At 36.1% G+C, this 18,302-nt stretch overlaps 1 protein-coding gene across 3 annotated transcripts in view; it reads right to left on the bottom strand.

Moving 5' to 3' along the window:
- The window catches only part of ESRRG (estrogen related receptor gamma), a 461,392-nt gene that overhangs the window by 278,183 nt on the left and 164,907 nt on the right, over nt 1-18,302 (bottom strand). The window contains exon 1 of one of the 3 annotated variants that reach the window (XM_085887366.1): nt 4,669-4,792. The exons of the other annotated variants lie outside the window; for them this stretch is intronic. The gene's annotated coding sequence lies outside the window, so the exon portion shown is untranslated. Of the gene's footprint in view, nt 1-4,668; nt 4,793-18,302 lie in introns of those variants that run through there. 3 annotated transcript variants of the gene reach the window in all.

Raw genomic sequence — 18,302 nt, forward strand, 5'->3', positions numbered from 1 at the left:
CTTTGAGAGAGGTGCTCAATCATCACCAGTTGATGAACATTGAATCATCAACACAACCTGTTTTACTTAACATAATTAAATAATATTCACATACTGCAGTCGTGCAGACATCCTCTCACGTCACACAAGGCACCAACAATCCCCAAAGATTTGCATCAAATCCACGACATTGGTGCTGTTCACAAAGGATATTGATATCGTAGACGTCGATCTACGTGATTGCGGACCGGACAGTCGTCTTACTGTCAGACATTCTCACAGCTCATGACACGCCAACTCATCCCAATAAGCAGGTCCAGCCCAACACTGTTTTGTCATGGTGCTGCCAGCGAATGTATAGATCATGCAACGTAATCATAATGGTGTCGTCCATGCAAAAGGTGCTTTCAAGGACATATTTAAAGGGCGTTTCTGTTTTCTTTCGGACTATCCCAGTGTACCTCTTCTATTTCCTCCAGTGTCGTGTATTGCGATTACAAAGCTGGAAGGGCACTCGGTAGAGAGCATACCTCCGCCACGCAATGCCTGATCCGCGAGAACCTATCGGGCCCATTATGTTGTTTAATGCCGTGCTGGTATGTCCAAAAATAAGCGGGTGGAGGAGTGTTAAGGGTAATTGCTATATGTTGGTACCTGTCATATTGATGAAATGTATGAAGTATTTTTAGTCATCACCTCTCGAGGAAGTAACACCAGAAGTGATGTGTGCATATGCTTTGGAGCGAGCAGCTAAATTACAAGGTGATTCATATATATATATATATATATATATATATATATATATATATATATATATATATATATATATATATATATATATTAAAGTCATTGCCGATGAACAAGATGTTTGGTGTCCAAGGTATTCGGGTCATTCTGCCTGGCTTGGTGTCCTTCTGGGCAAACACAGTAACCTCCAGCCGTGGGATGGTGCTCTTTCGATGCAATGCAAAAGTTCATCAAAATCCTTCCAATGAAAAATAGTTCATCATAAACAAAGAACGGATTTTGTTCCATCCAGGTAATCCCCAAGATTCGCTCAGAAAATACATGTTCTCTCTTTGGAAGCAAATATGTAAGAACAGTTGTATTAACCTACTTCACAAGTCAAACTATTGTTTGCTCGAGCATGCATTTCTACGTACACATCCTCGAGCTCCAAAATATCGATACGATGCTGCAGAAGGTGCACAGCAATGTCATTATGTGATCAAACTCCTTATAAATGTCCACAAGACTTGCGGATTCCACCACAGAGGGTTGATATGACCTCACTCCAAATACTGTAGATGATTTATAGAAAGAGTTGGCAAGTTATCGCCGGCACCCGGAATGAATCGCAAGTTCCTATCCCAATATGCAGTGGTAACGCATCGGTGACGCAGCCACATCCCATTAATGAGAGGGTTCCTCGAACACAATACCCTGCTCTGTCTTGAGAAACAAGGACAGGGCGGGGTCTACAAGCGGCAAATGTTGTCGGCCGTGATGACGTTCAATGCCGTGACATTTTGTCCAAGTACTGCTGAACGGAAGGGTTTTATGCCTGGTGTTGGCTTAATGCTTAGGGGGGCGGGCTTGGGGTCCTCAGGTTCTGAGTTCAAATCCCGCTCAGCTGTTGAATTAATACCAGGTGGGGTTAACTCGACCTTTCATCCTTCCGAGGTTTGGCAAAATGAGTGCCCACATGCTGGTGTACTGTGTCGGAGTGGCGACCAATCCAGGGTTGTACCCAATAGCCAAGGAGACTGACTGCTTAGGCAGCACCAACGCTCTGCACAGAGTGTGGTCCAAATGGATGGATGTAAGGGTTTTTGAAAGTGTCGGAAAGTGTGATTTGTGTTCTGCAGTATTCAAGCGTATAATTCAATTGAAATAAAATGAAGATTTTAAAGGTTGGAGAAAAAAAAATAGTTTACCACCGTTGATGCAGCGTCTTTTACGCCACATTATTTAACACTCTACTTTAGCTCTTTGTGCCTGCTGTTTGTGTCCTTTATAGCACCCTTAAAAATGGTATGTTTCCTGTTCAGAATGATTTTCAACTTAGTTTGATTGCCAGACGGACAGAGAGAGGAATAAAGGTATCTCACTACTCTCTGCACATGTGCGATCGGGTCGAATTCAGAGCCAAAGTACAGTATTGATAAACTGCAGGTTCGTTTTCCGATTCATGTTCAAATATATAATATTCAATTGAAATTAAATTATTCCTCGGTCATAAATTGACATTTGTAGACAGACAGACAGAGAAAAGTGAACCAATTGTTTAACCCCGCTCTTCGCTTCACGCGTGTGGGGTAATGCTGCAACCAACAGTCCAAGTTCGTAATTGAATCCCGGTGTAAGATGCACTCACTAAACAACTACCTCACTTAATAGGGATGTTTTGCCCCCTTTCGGATATGGAGGTCGTTCTGCTGTGTCTGTCAAGTGGTTGACACGTATTACCTACGCTCGGAAGGAAAGTTAATACATTCCTTAAATCTATTTACATCATTCCATACACTTCTGTTTTTTTTAATTTTTTTTATGATGAGTAGGTTTGCTTGAAGCTGTATAACATTTATCACGAAAAACAACTGCTTTATCATCACATATTCGCTCCAGATCAAAACACGACGCATCAATTGCCACGTTTATGTCGAGTACATGTGTGTTAATGGTACAGGGAGCACACTTGTTAATTTACCTGTCATGAACGTTCATCAAAATGATCACAGTGGAACACAGCACATACACTGACAAATGTGTCTGTCACTAGGGGGAGAGGGTAGGAAGGGTGTTAATCAGTATTTTATAACTTTAAAATGAAATTCAATAAACAAGACTGATACCAAGGGTTACTGGCAAGTGACAGCAGTGAATTGAGTCTCGTGATAGTGTTCGAACGATTCTGTGACTGCAGATGAGAGGAAAACAACAAGTTGTCAATGACATTGGTTCGTCGAGTTTATCTGCGAAAATGAAATCAATGCAAAAAGTTTTATGATTTGGATTTTACAACTTATTTGGATTTTCAGGAAGGGTTTCAATTACCTACGCAACCGAAGATGGGTGGAGGTGATGTTTTCACCCTTGTTTGTCTGTCTGTCTGTTGTGCTGTGAGCATGATATCTCAAAAAGATGTGGACGGATTATAACAAAACTTGGTGGATGAGTTGGGTAGGTGAGAAGAACAAGCCGATTCGATTTTGGTTCAGGTCCGGATGCAGATCCGGCCTATCAGTGGGATAGACAAGAAGTGAACTGTTCAACCTGGCAGAGGATATGTGACGTTGTCGTAAAACATGCATGGAGGTTCATATATCTTATTTGATCGAACTTGTTTTAGCACGCGTATCACTTTCTACCACCCTGCGTCATGAAATGCCCCTGGTGTATAACGTTCCTCCTACATCTGCAATTCCAGGAAAATTAAGATGGGCACCTTCAGTGTATGAATCTATTATGATAAAGCAAAACAAAAGCCTTCTTTGTGAAGAGAGTGAAGTGGAGTTTGGTTGTAAGAATGCGACAGAGAGCGGAAACGTTTTCAAACCTTGAAGCAGGACTGGATCATGGTTCACGTGCCTCTTGCAAAACTGAACTATTATCTCAACAGATATGTTCTGGCTTGTTCTGAATCATGATCAGCTGGTGTCTTTGAAATAACCAATTTAATGAAGAGTCAATTGAAGATTCTAGTTTGCTATGAATCCATATTATAGGTATCCTTATTGTTTGTTTCTTGTAATACCTGTGGATGTTGCACTCCGAACCATTTGTAGGTTTCAATTAAAAATAAAAGTGCGTCAATATTGATGAAGGTAAGTCTTAATGACTTGCAGTGGGTTCTCTGAACCTGATTCAAAAATATGCTTTTGAGGGGGGGGGGGAGGGGAGGGGATCGGAGCAGAGGGGGTTATTTATTTCCTGATAATTCACTCCGCATCATGCAAAGTGGACACTCAAGTTGAATATTTCCACTGGTCATTTGAGCTCACAATAAAGTGGGCAATCCATTATCTCCAAACAGGTATATTTATCACCTGTGAAAAAGGGTTGGTACAGGGTTAATAAGCCAACCGTGTTGTTATCATCGAGAGAGCCACAGTGATTGAGATGCCTTTTTGCATTTGTCTTGAACAATCATTCACCGGAACAAAGTAGGACTCTCAAGAACATTGTGCCTCGGTGAAAGCAAACTCAACAACACCAAGAGCTAAGGTCTCACCCCATTAAGGCCCAACGCTTGCACTTAGAGCCGCCTCCTTTGGATGGAGCTACCGCAAGTGTGGGCTTGTGTCTCAGCCAGAAAGCGACCCCAAGGGCTTCGAGAGAAGGAAGAGGAACCCCCTGGAGTTTCACCTGTTGCCAGGTGCATTCACACACAAATATACTGCACATGTGAGGCAATCCACAAGGGACTGCTTGGATGAATGTACAGTTAGTGGAACCCATTTATTTTTGAATGAACAGTCATTTTGTGAAAAAGGCAACGCGTGCTCCGGCGGTCCTTGCAATTGTCCTGTTTGTAGACTACCTGATTTTTATGAATGCCACTGGCTAGATTTCGAACAATAAATTAATAATCATAATCAAAGACACAAAGCTGTGCAGAACATCGCATTCAGAATATATTTTCAGAGTTTGCTGCCTTGTCTTGAAGGAATTGAAAAGTGAACTCACATTTGCAGTTGAGTTGTCGAGAAAGGGAATTGTCCTCGTTTACCATTCTCATGTAAGACTAAGAGCCAATCTGGAAGAGAGCAGCTCACTAACCCTCACATTCTCCTTGAGCCGCACAGCTCGAGTTCTCCGAACATAATCACCGACGTGGATGTGTGTGAGGCTTCACACCACGCCTCATGGTGATGACTGATTAAATCAGAGTAAATCTGTTGCAACGATTCAAAGGCTCAAACGCCTTGAACAGAGATTCGGGATCGCAAGTTGGCAATGGGTGCAAAATGCCAGATTTATAATGTTTGTAGACCGAGAGCATTTCCTATTGACCCGCGGGACCTTGGCGGCGTGAGTGTGAGAAGCTCGCAAAACTAACCCCTGGGTTCAAATCCCAATTCTTGCCCTTTCACATCCAGGCACGAGGGAGAACGCATATTGCCTTTTGAATTGCCTCGGGCGGCCTTTGTCGAGCCAAAAGGCTGTGTTTGGCATAAACTTGTGCACAGAACAACTGAACCACGGCTTGCCTTCCAGGCCGTGAACAACTGAACCACACAAATACATCCAGTAGCTCGGCTTGCACCGAAAGCTACATTTGAGCCAAAGCAGTCCATTCTTATAACTCAAGGTGGAAATTGCCTTTTTAACCTGCTTTCAGTTTAGATGAGCTCGCAAGTGATTAAAATCTATTTCTAGAAAGCAGTGAAACAAATCAGTACGAAGATACTTACGCAAGTGTAAGACCCAGGGGCCTATAATTTGATTTCAGGCTTTTGCCTGACAACCCAAAGCTCGATTCACTCTTCACCTGCACAAACCTGGATCATGCTCAGCACAATATTTAAATGTCTTTCGAGTGACTTTACCCAAGAAAATAAATGATCTTCCATGCATTTTAATTTTGGCGTGAAAATGTACAAGATTCGTGGGATTCGAATGGTGTACCCCATGACATGACTTCATACACTTATTAGGGGGCATCTACACATTGGGTGTCGAGTGGTGCCATAACGGTTTAGGTGGTTGACTTGGGATCTTAGGATGTTGAATTTAAACCACAGTTATGCAACAAAAAAATTAAGACCAGATATGTGGACAGCGCCCATCATCCTCGAGAGGATGGCAATATGTGTGGACCATGCTGCTGGGGGTGAGAGATCAACATCGGCTGATATGGGGAGAGCAATGGTGTTGCCCCCAACTCAAGCAATATAAGCCGGTGCAAGAGGATCTTTGGGGTCACCTCTAATTTTGGTCTACACCTTCCTTACCTGACATAATGAGAAAGGCAATGATGAGAGGGACTGAGATTTTGAAAAAAATAACCCAAAAAGGCAGAAAGGGAAATAAGATAGCAGAGAAAATGTAGAGTTTAAAAAGTTGGTGAATTTGGGAAGGAAAGAGAAAGGGACAGGAGATTGCAAACACATATAAGAAGTGGAAAGGGTGGGTGAGTTGGGTGGGAAGGGATCATAAATTCCCTCATTTTACGCACAAACTAAAGATAGCACCAAATTTGCACAAAAATTCGATTTTGCATGAGTTTTGGTTCATTAACAAAAAACTCCTTTTCAGGTTTTTCTATTAAAATGACCACAGAAATACGGCACAAAGTATGAGAATGTAGTACTATATATACAAGGGTTATAAATATATTACAGTGGATACGTTTAAATTAGTTAAGAATAATCAACACTTCAGACGCGAAACTCACATCATCCTCCATCCTTACCCATATAATCTTCATTACCCCCATTAACCCGACCTAACTTAACACTCAGGTACAGGTGTAATGGTTCTTTCCTCCCCTCTCTCTCCTCTTTTCCTTTTCGTTCATTCTCTTGATCATTATGTACAAGTGTTGCCCCACTGTCATTGTCACTTTGAACCCTCAATCATCTTGCTCTTCCATGAGCCTCAATGTTGCAGAGAGGAAGAAAAAAAACTCTCATAGACTTTTACTCCATTCTACAATTAATTGGACGCATATGCATTGGTATTTGATTTACAAACTGGAATGGAATGCATACCTCCACGAGGCTGAACAGTTTACCTTCTGTATCCTACTGTTAGGCCGGATCTGCACACGGACCTGAACCGAAATCGAATTGGCTTGTTCTTGTCACCCCGTACGTAACATTTATTTAAAATATCATGCTATATATCATTGTTGGCCTGATCGATTGTGAAGAAGGACTTTAAAAAATTCTCATATCCACATCCGGATCTTCATGAAAATCTAAACAAATCGTCCTTGTCATACACTCAACCTGTCCACCAAGTTTCATCTGAATCCGACGATAACGTTTTGCACAGACAGACAGACAGACAGGGGTGAAAACATAACCTTCGTCCATCTTCATTGGTGGAGGTAATGAAATGAAGTGGTCCTGTCTTAATAAAATATAAACGACACTCATCGATCTAAAATATCCCAAAGATGAAAATATGCTCATAAGTAATGAGAACCAACCATCAGTACTTTAGTAAGAACAAAAGGAAAGGTAAAAGTGAGATGAACACACCACATGAAGACTATATCTCCTCATTTTGGGCAAGGTAAGGCAATCTCCAACGAGAATGAGCTTCCGATTATCGTGAAGACTGCATAAATGATCTCTTATTAAAGTACGCAATATATATATATATATATATATAAAAATATATATATATATATATATATATATATATATATATATATAAAAATATATATATATATATATATATATATATATACACACACACATAAGTAGAGGATAAATGGGGCTTCTGAGGCAGTCATTCAAATAAATAGGGGAAAAGGGAAAAACATTCTGACTCAAGGTCCAAAAGCCCAAAATAGGAGACTGATTTCCTCCCCCTCCCATACAAGCAAATGTAAAATTGAGACCGATTCCCTTCCCTCCCATACAGGCAAATGTAAAATAGGAGACTGATTTCCTCCCTCTCCCACACAAGCAAATGTAAAATTGAGACCGACTCAAGCCCCAAAAGCCCAAAATAAGAGACTGATTTCCTCCCCCTCCCATACAAGCAAATGTAAAATTGAGACTTACTGATTGAAACACTTCTTTCCTTTTTTTTATTTTCATTCCATTCAAAGAGTGAACCAATGAATATTTGTCCATGTTCTCCTTTAGGGAATAAATTAATTTCTCTATTATATTCACTTTATCTCTTCAAGGACGAAAGAAAGGGCTGTTAGGGTGAGTTTTGTAAAATGGGGAATTGTTTTTAGAACACAGTCGTGCCATGAAAATGAGGAAGTATTCTGTGCCCTTGTCTCTCGTGGTTATATTTTAAATCATCAGAACACTAACAGAACAAAGTTTAGTCGTTGAGTATGCGTTGAATGAAAATATTGTATTTGTTCTTATTCCATCATTATAAGCGCAATCAACCAAATCATAGGGAATTAATACCGAATTTATTCCTGAGGATATTTGAATGACATTATCACTGTAAAACATCCCATTAGTTTCAATCTTTTTTGAGGAGAAACCCAACAACTCACGAAATGAATTATCAATTGTGAAATCAACCTTGTAGTTATTTCTAAGTTTAATCGTTGATTTTGAAGTATGTTTTTGAATATCTAGAACAATATTTTTTGGTTCATCACCCTGTTCTTTCATAAGACAAGCAATTTCGGAAGATATTTGAGAAATCTCATATGCTCCGGGTGAAACTGTTATCGTTTTGTATCCACTTCCCGAATTATAACTAAACTTGTCATTTTTCTCGGTGATATTAAATGTCCCATGACACTCAAAACTTTCTGGTTATTTATATATTAACTTGACCTTCCTAGTGAAGAAATCACCCATGTTTCTTTTTTAAAATCAAAAATGGGATAATTACACCAATATTTCGAACATTTCTGGTGCTTTTCACAACTTGCTATGCCTTAAAAAGCTGACTTCAGCGAACCGCAGCATTGACGTCATCTGCAGAAACTCACACAGAGTGGATTGACTCGAGATGTCACGCGCTGTATAAAGTACGTACAAATGCATTGTGCACATGTGTTTGCTATCTCACTGATCATCTTGATTCCTGTGATTGTTTCGCGGAAAATAAATTCTGCTTCTGAGCCGTGTATGCACAACAATCACGAGGCAATTAAATATCCCTTTACTACCTTGTCGTAGTCGTGTACAAATCCAATACATGCATGCACAATAAAGGGCTATACCATGTCCACAAAATATAAAATGTGACTGTTGAACATTTCCATTAAAAAAGAAACTTACAGGGACATACAAGTAAAATACTAAAGATTAATATTGCATCATTTCAAGGCGCAAGGAGGTAATTTTAAAATCAAACAATGTGAAAAACCTGCACCCACATTTTGCAGCATATTGAATTGTTCATTGAAACCAGCCTGCTGGGATGGGTACGATTCCACATACATGCAAGCCAGGTATGGCTGCACTCGACATACATGGGTTTATTCTAAAGTGAAGGTACTGCTTCCATTGGCTTGCTATTTATTAACAATGAGCCAAAATGCTGTAATAAATGAACAGGGAAAAATATGTTGGCACAACTATGAAAGACAAATTTATCTGTCCTATTACACGGCCTCATAGCCTCGGGACTCTTCCGCATTGACTTATACATTGTGTGCATGCTAATACAAGTTACTTGTCAACTATAGAGTCGAGACTAGTCCGATAAATCCGTCATCCGTCCGACTAGGCCGATAAATCTGACGTGCTGTAGCTTTCTTTTATTATTCTCTTTTCTTCATTGTTTCCTACTGGCGCGACATGACGACAGTAGGAATAAAATAAATAAAAATGCAACAGAACGTCAGATTTATCGGACTACTCAAGACAATTGTGTCACAAGGTGTGTTCTGCACACAAGTTTTCATCATATCCGGACAGCGAGATTGCTTCTTTTTATGCGCAGAGAGATACGGCCGATGACATGGGCTGGCCTTGCTTGCGATTCATTCGCCGTGGAGAAATATGTCCGCTGCGCTGGTCACGTCACGTCACTAAAATATTTCTGATATCGAGCAGTATGCAAGTCGAATTTACATTATTGAATTACGAATAGGATTTAGTCCAACCAGTTGTTATTGCCAAGTCTTCCTTCGATGTCCTCCCGATCATTATGAACGCCGGGAATTTCATCGCCATTTTCCTCTGCTTGTCCTGCTTCGGGCTCGAACTGCTAAGACCGTATTTAATTTCCAGCTGCCTGAACTTCACCTCCCGCGACTACGTTATCCGACAATTCTCAATCTGATTCAGACCAAAATCCTTCATTTCTCTCACACTCACTGTCGCTACCAGACAAATCAAAGTCCATGTCATCCATTATTAAAAACGAAATGGTTGATTTTTTTTTAAAGCAGAAATGAACGAAGCGTTTGAGTCGATCAATCGAATGTGGAAACACACAGGAAGCCAATCACGTAGACCACCAACCCGAGTAATTTATGTGCAACCTTTGTCATCCTGCAGTTGAAGTCATGTGGGTTACGCCCCCTTCATTAGAATTTTTAGGGGCATTCCCGAAGAGGTTTGTTTTTTTAATTTTACATTTTACAGAACAAGTATTGTGAAAAAACATTGTCAGATCTGAAATCACGATGAAAAACTCCAACAGGACATATATATGCAATTTCAGTACTTTTGGGTGTCATGGGACCATTAAATAAGGTATAAGTTTCCATGGACAATAAAGATGCCTCATATTATTTTGTTGTGTCAAGTTGTAGTGGGTATGGAAATGAAGATGTGTGGTCACTTGTTGTGAAATTAAAACTAAGGATTGTGCTTCTCATCTTATTTAATGAGATAAAATATCTTTGTATTGACATTTATTAATTATTTTCATGTTTATAAACTGCTGTAAAATGGCTGATGCTTCATTAAAACAATTGTTCTTTCCAGCCTTCTTACTACCTAACAGCAATAACAGTCTATTAACTAATTGTGATGGGTCATTTGGAAGAAAACTAACACCTGAACCAAGGATACTTAAAGCCTGAATAATGTGTTTCTCCTTCTCATTCTTCCTACCTTTACCAGAAAGACTAACCCTATAATTAAGAGAGTCCAGCACATCAATATATACTCCATCATCATTATTTTTCATATCCAATGGTTTATCAAAATACTTTGATTCATCCCTCACAGTTGAACCTTGTTTTCTATCTTTTATTAGAAGAAACATTAATCTCGGAGTTAGTTCAACAGGGGGTTGAGCAGAACTAAAGAACCTTAATTCATCATTAAATATCAATCCCTTTTCTTGAACAAGATTAAATTTTGCTGGTTGTTCTGTTGGAATGAGTCCTGCTTTGGTTTTTGAATCCGCTGAATATTCATTGTTTTGAAGAGCATTCACAATATAATCAGGGGGTCGATTAATCTCTTCCAGTTGTTGAAATAATCCTTCATCATCATATTCTAATTCTCCAATATGCTCTCATTCTTCATCCATCATTTGACTGAAATCTTTAAACATTTGAAGTTTTTTAGAGTATATTCTATTGTGGGAACTATGGAAGCATCTATAATTTTTTCTTGGGAAGTTTTTAAAAGTGTTTTAAAAATTTTCTCTTGCTTTCTTTCAAATGCTTCTTCACCTATTAGTTTCTGTCTGCGTTTCTTCTTTATGTCTTCCTATTGTTTTAGAACTTTTGAAACCAACTCTTGATGCTCCTTAAATCTTCTTGCTCTTTCTTTCGCATCCATTTATTTATTGGAAAATATCATTCACTGAATTATAAAGGTCAACAGGGACATTTTCCTTTTCTTCGTCATTGAAGTAGATGTGTTCAAATAAATCCTTTTCTTTAAATAGTTCATCCAATTCTTTATTAACATAGATACGAGTCGTAATTTCTTCTTCACTAATACTTGAATCTCTGCTTTTCATACGTTTGCGTTGAGTTTCTTCATCAACATCAAAACCGAATGATAAAATCTTAACCCCATTACCACTCAGATGTTTAATAATTTGTTTCATTCCTTCTGGATTAGTTTCTAATATCCCAAGACCACCAGATTTTAGTTTCTTTAACTCACTCTTACAATGTGAATATTTTGTTGTACCAAGAGAAACCTCAAATATATGACCTTCATTCCTCAATCGCATATGTTCCTCTACTGAAATATCGTAATAATCTTTACCTTCTACTTCTCTAGTTGTTGTTGATACAATGCGTATCACGGGGGGTTTTAAAGCAAATTTAAAATATCTCATTTGTACTACACAAGAACCTTGGTTTATGAAAGTTTTTTTTTCCAGAAGCAGATTTACCCACAAGATTTATAATAATAGTTGTCATTTATACATGTAATTGTTTATAAAATAAAAAATATATCCCTTAAAATAAATCTCATCCTGTTTCACAACAATATTTTTATATTTTTCAGTCATGTGCTTCATATAATCCCCAAATTGCTTTTTACTACATAATGTAGAACAATTGTCTCTCCAAAAATTGTTTATATCTATTGAATTTAACTTGAACAAAATAAAAGTATGAGCATTGTTTCTTTTTGAACGACGAGGAAGTTGAAAGTATGATTGACTAAGATAAATACAATTACAAGAAAAATGTCTCCCTCTTGTGTAGTAACTATCCATTACCGTTTGGTTTCTCTCATTAACACAATCATCAAAGATAACGAGGTTCTTTTTTGATTTATCCAAATATTGGAGAGAAGATATATCATCCGTATTATCACTAAGAATACAAGTTATCAGTTTTGATATCTTTTTATATCTCTGTGTATCACAAAATAATTGTATTATATCTTCAATGTTGTAATCATTAAGTTTGTTTTGAAGTTTAAATAAACCGATTATATCTTCTTTTTGAAGACCAGCATTAAAACCTTGTGAGAGTAGTTGATACTCAGGTTGAAAACTTGACTTTGTGAAAATTATTAAATTATCATAATCTAACAAGTTGGGAGTAAGGAGCATCTTTAAAAGTAAGCAGGTTTTTCCACACCCGCTTGAACCAACTCTGAGACATCTTCATGAATTTGGAAGATTTTTATGGTTGTTAAATTTTATGTTATTTTCCCAAATGGGTAAAGAAATCATTCATTTATATATTTGGAAAACAGGTTATTTAATTTATTATTGGCTTTTTTAGAAACTCTATATTTTATCCTAAGTTCGGGTTTAATTTCAAGATAATCCATTATTTTATTTATACAATATATTGTGTTGATATTTCCCTGAAAATGGCAATCGTGAATAATATATAACAACAATCCTTTGAACATTTCTCGAATACATTCAGTTTCTTCCCTTGTAAGGAAAGGTGTGTTCTCACACTCAGACTTTCCATTGATTTCTCAAATCAATCTTGTAAAGTAATTCATTTTTTGGTGTAAATCTAAAAGAATTAATTCCTTTTTATTATCATTAATTAGAAGATAATCACAGAATATACATTGTTTATAGGCTTTTGACTGTGTGTTTAATCCCACTCTATCACATGCAGGACAATTCTCAAATTTGTCATATGGAGAATCAGGGAATTCAAGGGGCTCAAGATCTAGTATACTATTCATATTTATAAAGTAAAACTTTACTTCAAATAAAAGTCATCTTCGGTATCATCTTCGGTACTTTCATTGGTGCTTTCACAATCATCTATAAAACTACTTTCATAACTATCGTTTGAACACAAACTCTCAGTATCATAACTGTCTTCTGTTCCAACAGAGATACTATCATCACTCTCATAATCTTCAAAATCTTCAGTTGAATAATGACTCATACTAATTAGTTGAAAAAACATAACCATCTTTATCTATATACTTTTTTTTCATGAACAGATTCAACAACTGCATTTTTTATATTAAAGGTAATTTTTAATATTTTTATATTTTTATGTTAAAGGTACGCCGGGAATTTTATATTAAAGGTACGCCTGTCGTTAACTACAATTGAAGGAAATGTCATTTTACCTGATATATTAACATCCTTTATTTCATCAGGATTTACATCTTTAGGGTTGTTGAAAAAAAATACAAATTTCTCCTTGCATATTACAGGTGGTCTTATCTTTTCTTTCCAAAGCTTCATCCATAAGGTTTTTCTTTTTTGATACTTTTTCTTGTTTCATTGCTTTTCCTAGTTTTGAATATATTGCCAGAAGGAGAGGAGAAACTTTTGTTCGAGCTACTTTAATTGATGTTCTTCCAGATATCCTAAAAGCCCTTCCACTGAAGGAAATTGAAGAACTCATATTATTCACCATAATTGTTTTTATCCAATAGTTGTTATATTTATCTTTATTCAATTTTACATCCTCGACATATTTCTCAGTATCTTTCACAAATAAAGAGATTGATTGAAACTTGTCTTTTGTGTCTTCATACATTGTATTTATTAAGTGAAAAAAGTTGAAGGATAAAATGGTTGTAAGCACAGATTCACCTATAAATTTAACAAAATTTTCATCAAGAAAATTTTATTTTAAGCAAAGTTTTGTGACATAAATAGGGTGAATACAATGTACTGCGATGTTTGTAATCATGAATATAAATGTTCTAAAAAAACACCTTCAAACCAACAAACACACATTCAATCTTTTCACACAAATATCTCCACTTGACCAAGAAACAAAACATTGTGATAGATGTGATAATGATATTCTTGAAAAAAAATTTATAATAAACACCTTCAATCACGCAAACACAAGAACAATGAAGAAAGGGAAGGTGCCACTAAATTCTCCACTGAAAACACTGATGGGGCATTTAAAGGACATATAAAAATAAGATTGTTCAAGACCCTGGACCATCTTCAATCAGTGAAGCTGTTGATATGGTTTAACAAGGTATTGAAACGATAATTAAAAACACATTAAGTGAAATGAAAACTTTTAAGTTTTATATGGGAGTAAAACTGAATATGAAAAGAGAAGGTGATAAAACTACTCCCTATATGAGGACAAAACCTCACTTTATCTCATCATTTCAAGATTTTGTAAGATGTGATGTTTATGATGAACTCCAGAGACAAGAACAAGATGTTGATAACACTGTAGTAGGTAGTGGATTTGCTATTACAAAAATAATCTTTTCAGATATACACATCTTAAAATCAGATCCTCTTCAAGCTTCATCTTATATTGATTTACCAAAAGAGATAAAACTTAAGAAAGCAGTTGTTAATATTCAAAACAAAGATAATAAATGTTTTCTATGGTCTGTTCTTGCTCACTTACATCCTCCACAATGGAAGCCTGAAAGGGTTGAACATTTTAAGAAATATGAGAATACATTAAATGTTAAAGATTTAAAGTTTCCAAAGTCATTGAGAGATATTCCTAAATTTGAGAAAATGAATAATCTATCTGTTAATTATATGGATTAACGGATACAAACAAAGTTCAGATATTAAAAATTTCAAACAACGATAAAAATGATGAAACACACATTGACCTTCTCTACTTTACTTCAAAGGAAAAATCACATGATTCTTTCATCCAAAATTCATCAAGACTAACCAAATTACAACTATACAAGAGAAAATGTAAAACGTATCCTTGTCAGAGATGTCTCAACTCCTTTCTATACAAAAGAACGATTAAATCAACATTCGAAAAATTGTAGGAATCATAAATCAACCGTAATCAATTTACCAAAAGCAGGTTCAAACATATCATTCAAAGATTTTAACAAATCTATAAAACATCCGTTTGTGCTATATGCTGATTTTGAAAGTATCCTTGAAAAGACAGATACTGTTTCTCCAAATCCAAATAAATCATACACAAATAAATATCAAAAACATACTCCTTGTGGTTTCTGTTATAATATCAAATCATCTGTTAGTGATGAATACAACAAGTTACACTTTATAGAGGAGAAGATGCCTTGGAGGAGTTTGTAAGACGATTGTAAAATACTGTATAAGACCTATAAACCAATGTCATTAACAAAGGGACAGAAAAAGGAATTTAGAAAGAACAGTATATGTCATATTTGTGAGGAGAAAATTGAGGGAGAAGTCAAGGTTAGGGATCACTGTCATCTTACTGGTAAATATAGAGGTCCAGCTCATTCCCGTTGTAATCTTAATTACAAGCCCCCAAACTTTATTCCTGCCTTTCTTCACAACAACGCTCACCATGACACACATCTATTTATAAATGAACTTTCAAAGACATCTGGAGATATTTCTGCCATTCTGAGCACAGATCAAAAATACATCTCATTCACAAAAACAATTCATACATCCCCCATAACCCATATCAGATTTCTTGACATATACAAGTTTATACCAAGTCCATTATCTAACTTAGCATCAAATATTAAAAACTTGCCGAATCATAAATCACATTTCTCAAATGATCTCTTGATCTTGATTGATCAAGATCAAGATTGATCTCTTATCACAAAAGAGAATATATCCGTATGATTATATGGATTAATTTGAGAAGTTTAAAGAAACACAACTTCCTTCAAGGGAAAGTTTCTCTGGCAAGTTGAATAAAACTCATATTTCCAGTCGAGATTATACACAAGCAAAAAGGTTTGGGAGAAATTCAATACAAAAAATCTTGGAGAATACCATGATTTGTATTCTAAAACTGATGTATTGTTATTGGCTGATGTGTTTGAAACTTTGAGAACAGTCTGTCATAATAAAAATTCTTATGGCTTAGACCCCGTTCACTATTACACATCCCTGGGTTTGGCTTGGAGTGCTATGTTAAAAATGACAAAACAAATTTTGGAATTAATCAGTGACATAGATATGCTTTTAATGATAGAGAAGGCTAAAAGAAGAGGAATATCGCAAGTATGTTCCAAGAGATATGCTAAAGCAAATAAAAAATATCTGCCTGATCATAATAAGAATGAGGACAACTCTTTCCTGATGTATTATGATGCTAACAATTTGTATGGGTGGGCTATGTCTCAATCTTTACCTAATGGAAAACTTAAATGGGTTAAAGAAAAACATTATGAAAAAGTTTTACAAGACATTGTTGTCTCCTCTCAAAAATAATTGAATGAAGCTGAAGTTGGATATTATTTTGAGGTTGATTTAAAATATCCAGAAGAACTTCATCGCAAACATAAAGACCTCCCTTATGCCCCTGATAAAGAAAGTCCAAGAAAAGAGTGGTTAAGTGATTACCAACAGTCATTTAATATAAAAGGTAAATCTCTTGAAAAACTACTTACTACATTCAATGATAAAGAAAGTTATGTTTTGCATCAAAGGAACTTGAGACAATATTTATCTGCTGGGTTGAGAGTGACAAATTCATCGGATTTTGAAATTTAAAAAAAGTCATTGGTTGAAGAAATATATTGATTTTAATACAAAAAGGAGAACAGAAGCAAAAACAGACTTTGAGAAGGACTTTTATAAATTAATGAATAATGCTCTATTTGGAAAGACTATGGAAAATGTTTGGAATCGATAAAACATAAGACTTGCTGCATCTTGGAAACAGGCTTCAAAGTTAATGAATAGACCAAGTTTTGAACGAGCGGAGGTGTTTTCAGAGAACTTTTGTGCAATTCATTTGAAAAAAGAGTTTTGAAATGGATAAACCTATTTATATAGGAACATCAATTCTTGACTTGTCAAAGTCGTTAATGCATGGCTATTACTATAATAATTTAAAATCAAAGTATAAGGATAATGTGTCATTGTTATATATGGATACAGATAGTTTTATATTGGAAATTAAGACACATGATGTATATGAGGATATGATTCATAATATTGATATATATGATACAAGTAATTATAAGTCAGGTGATGTGTTGTTTTCATCAAAGAATGAAAAGGTTATTGGTAAGTTTAAAGATGAATTGGGTAGGAAGGTCATTAGTGAATTTATAGGATTGAGATCAAAGTCTTATGCTTTTAAGTACATTGATAATAATAACATTGAAAGGTGTGATAAGAAGCTAAAGGGAATAAAGAAAAATATAATCAAGGAAACAAAAAACTTCAAACATTATTACCTTCGCATTCTGCAAAAGGTTATGTATTGGTCGCTATGTATTTATTTATTTATTTATTTGTGAATATGTGTGTGTGTGTTTGTTTGTTTTTCGCATAATTCAGAAAGCATTAAACCAAATCGCTTGAAATTTGGTGGGAAGATGGGTTATTATCCAAGGAACATTTGATTAGATTTTGGGAGTGATCGGGTCAAACGTCAAGGTCAAGGTCACGGAAAGGTCAAATTCGTATTTTTACCATAGCGCGGTCAATTTTGATCTAATTGGCATGCAACCGAAGCCAAAATGTTCAGAATTCATTGCCCAATCTTGTGATGGGCGACATGACACAATTACGTCATTACTCTTGTTCTTAAAAGAAAATGTCCCAAATCCTGGCATTATAATCTGTACCAAAATATATGTTTGTGGGAGATGCCAATGATTATTTATTTGTTTGTTATTCGCATAACTTAAAAAGTATTAAACCGAATTGCATGAAATTTGGTGGGATGATTGGTTATTAGCTAAGGACCATTTGATTAGATTTTGGGAGCAATCGGGTCAAAGGTCAAGGTCAAGGTCATGAAAAGGTCAAAAGTCTTTTTACCATATCGTGGTCATTTTTTATCCAATTTGCATGAAACTAATGCCAAAATGTTCAGAATTTAA

Source organism: Eptatretus burgeri, chromosome 7 (genome assembly GCF_056783735.1).
Source record: "Eptatretus burgeri isolate ZD-2024b chromosome 7, Ebu_testis_v1, whole genome shotgun sequence".
NCBI classification, from domain to species: domain Eukaryota; kingdom Metazoa; phylum Chordata; class Myxini; order Myxiniformes; family Myxinidae; genus Eptatretus; species Eptatretus burgeri.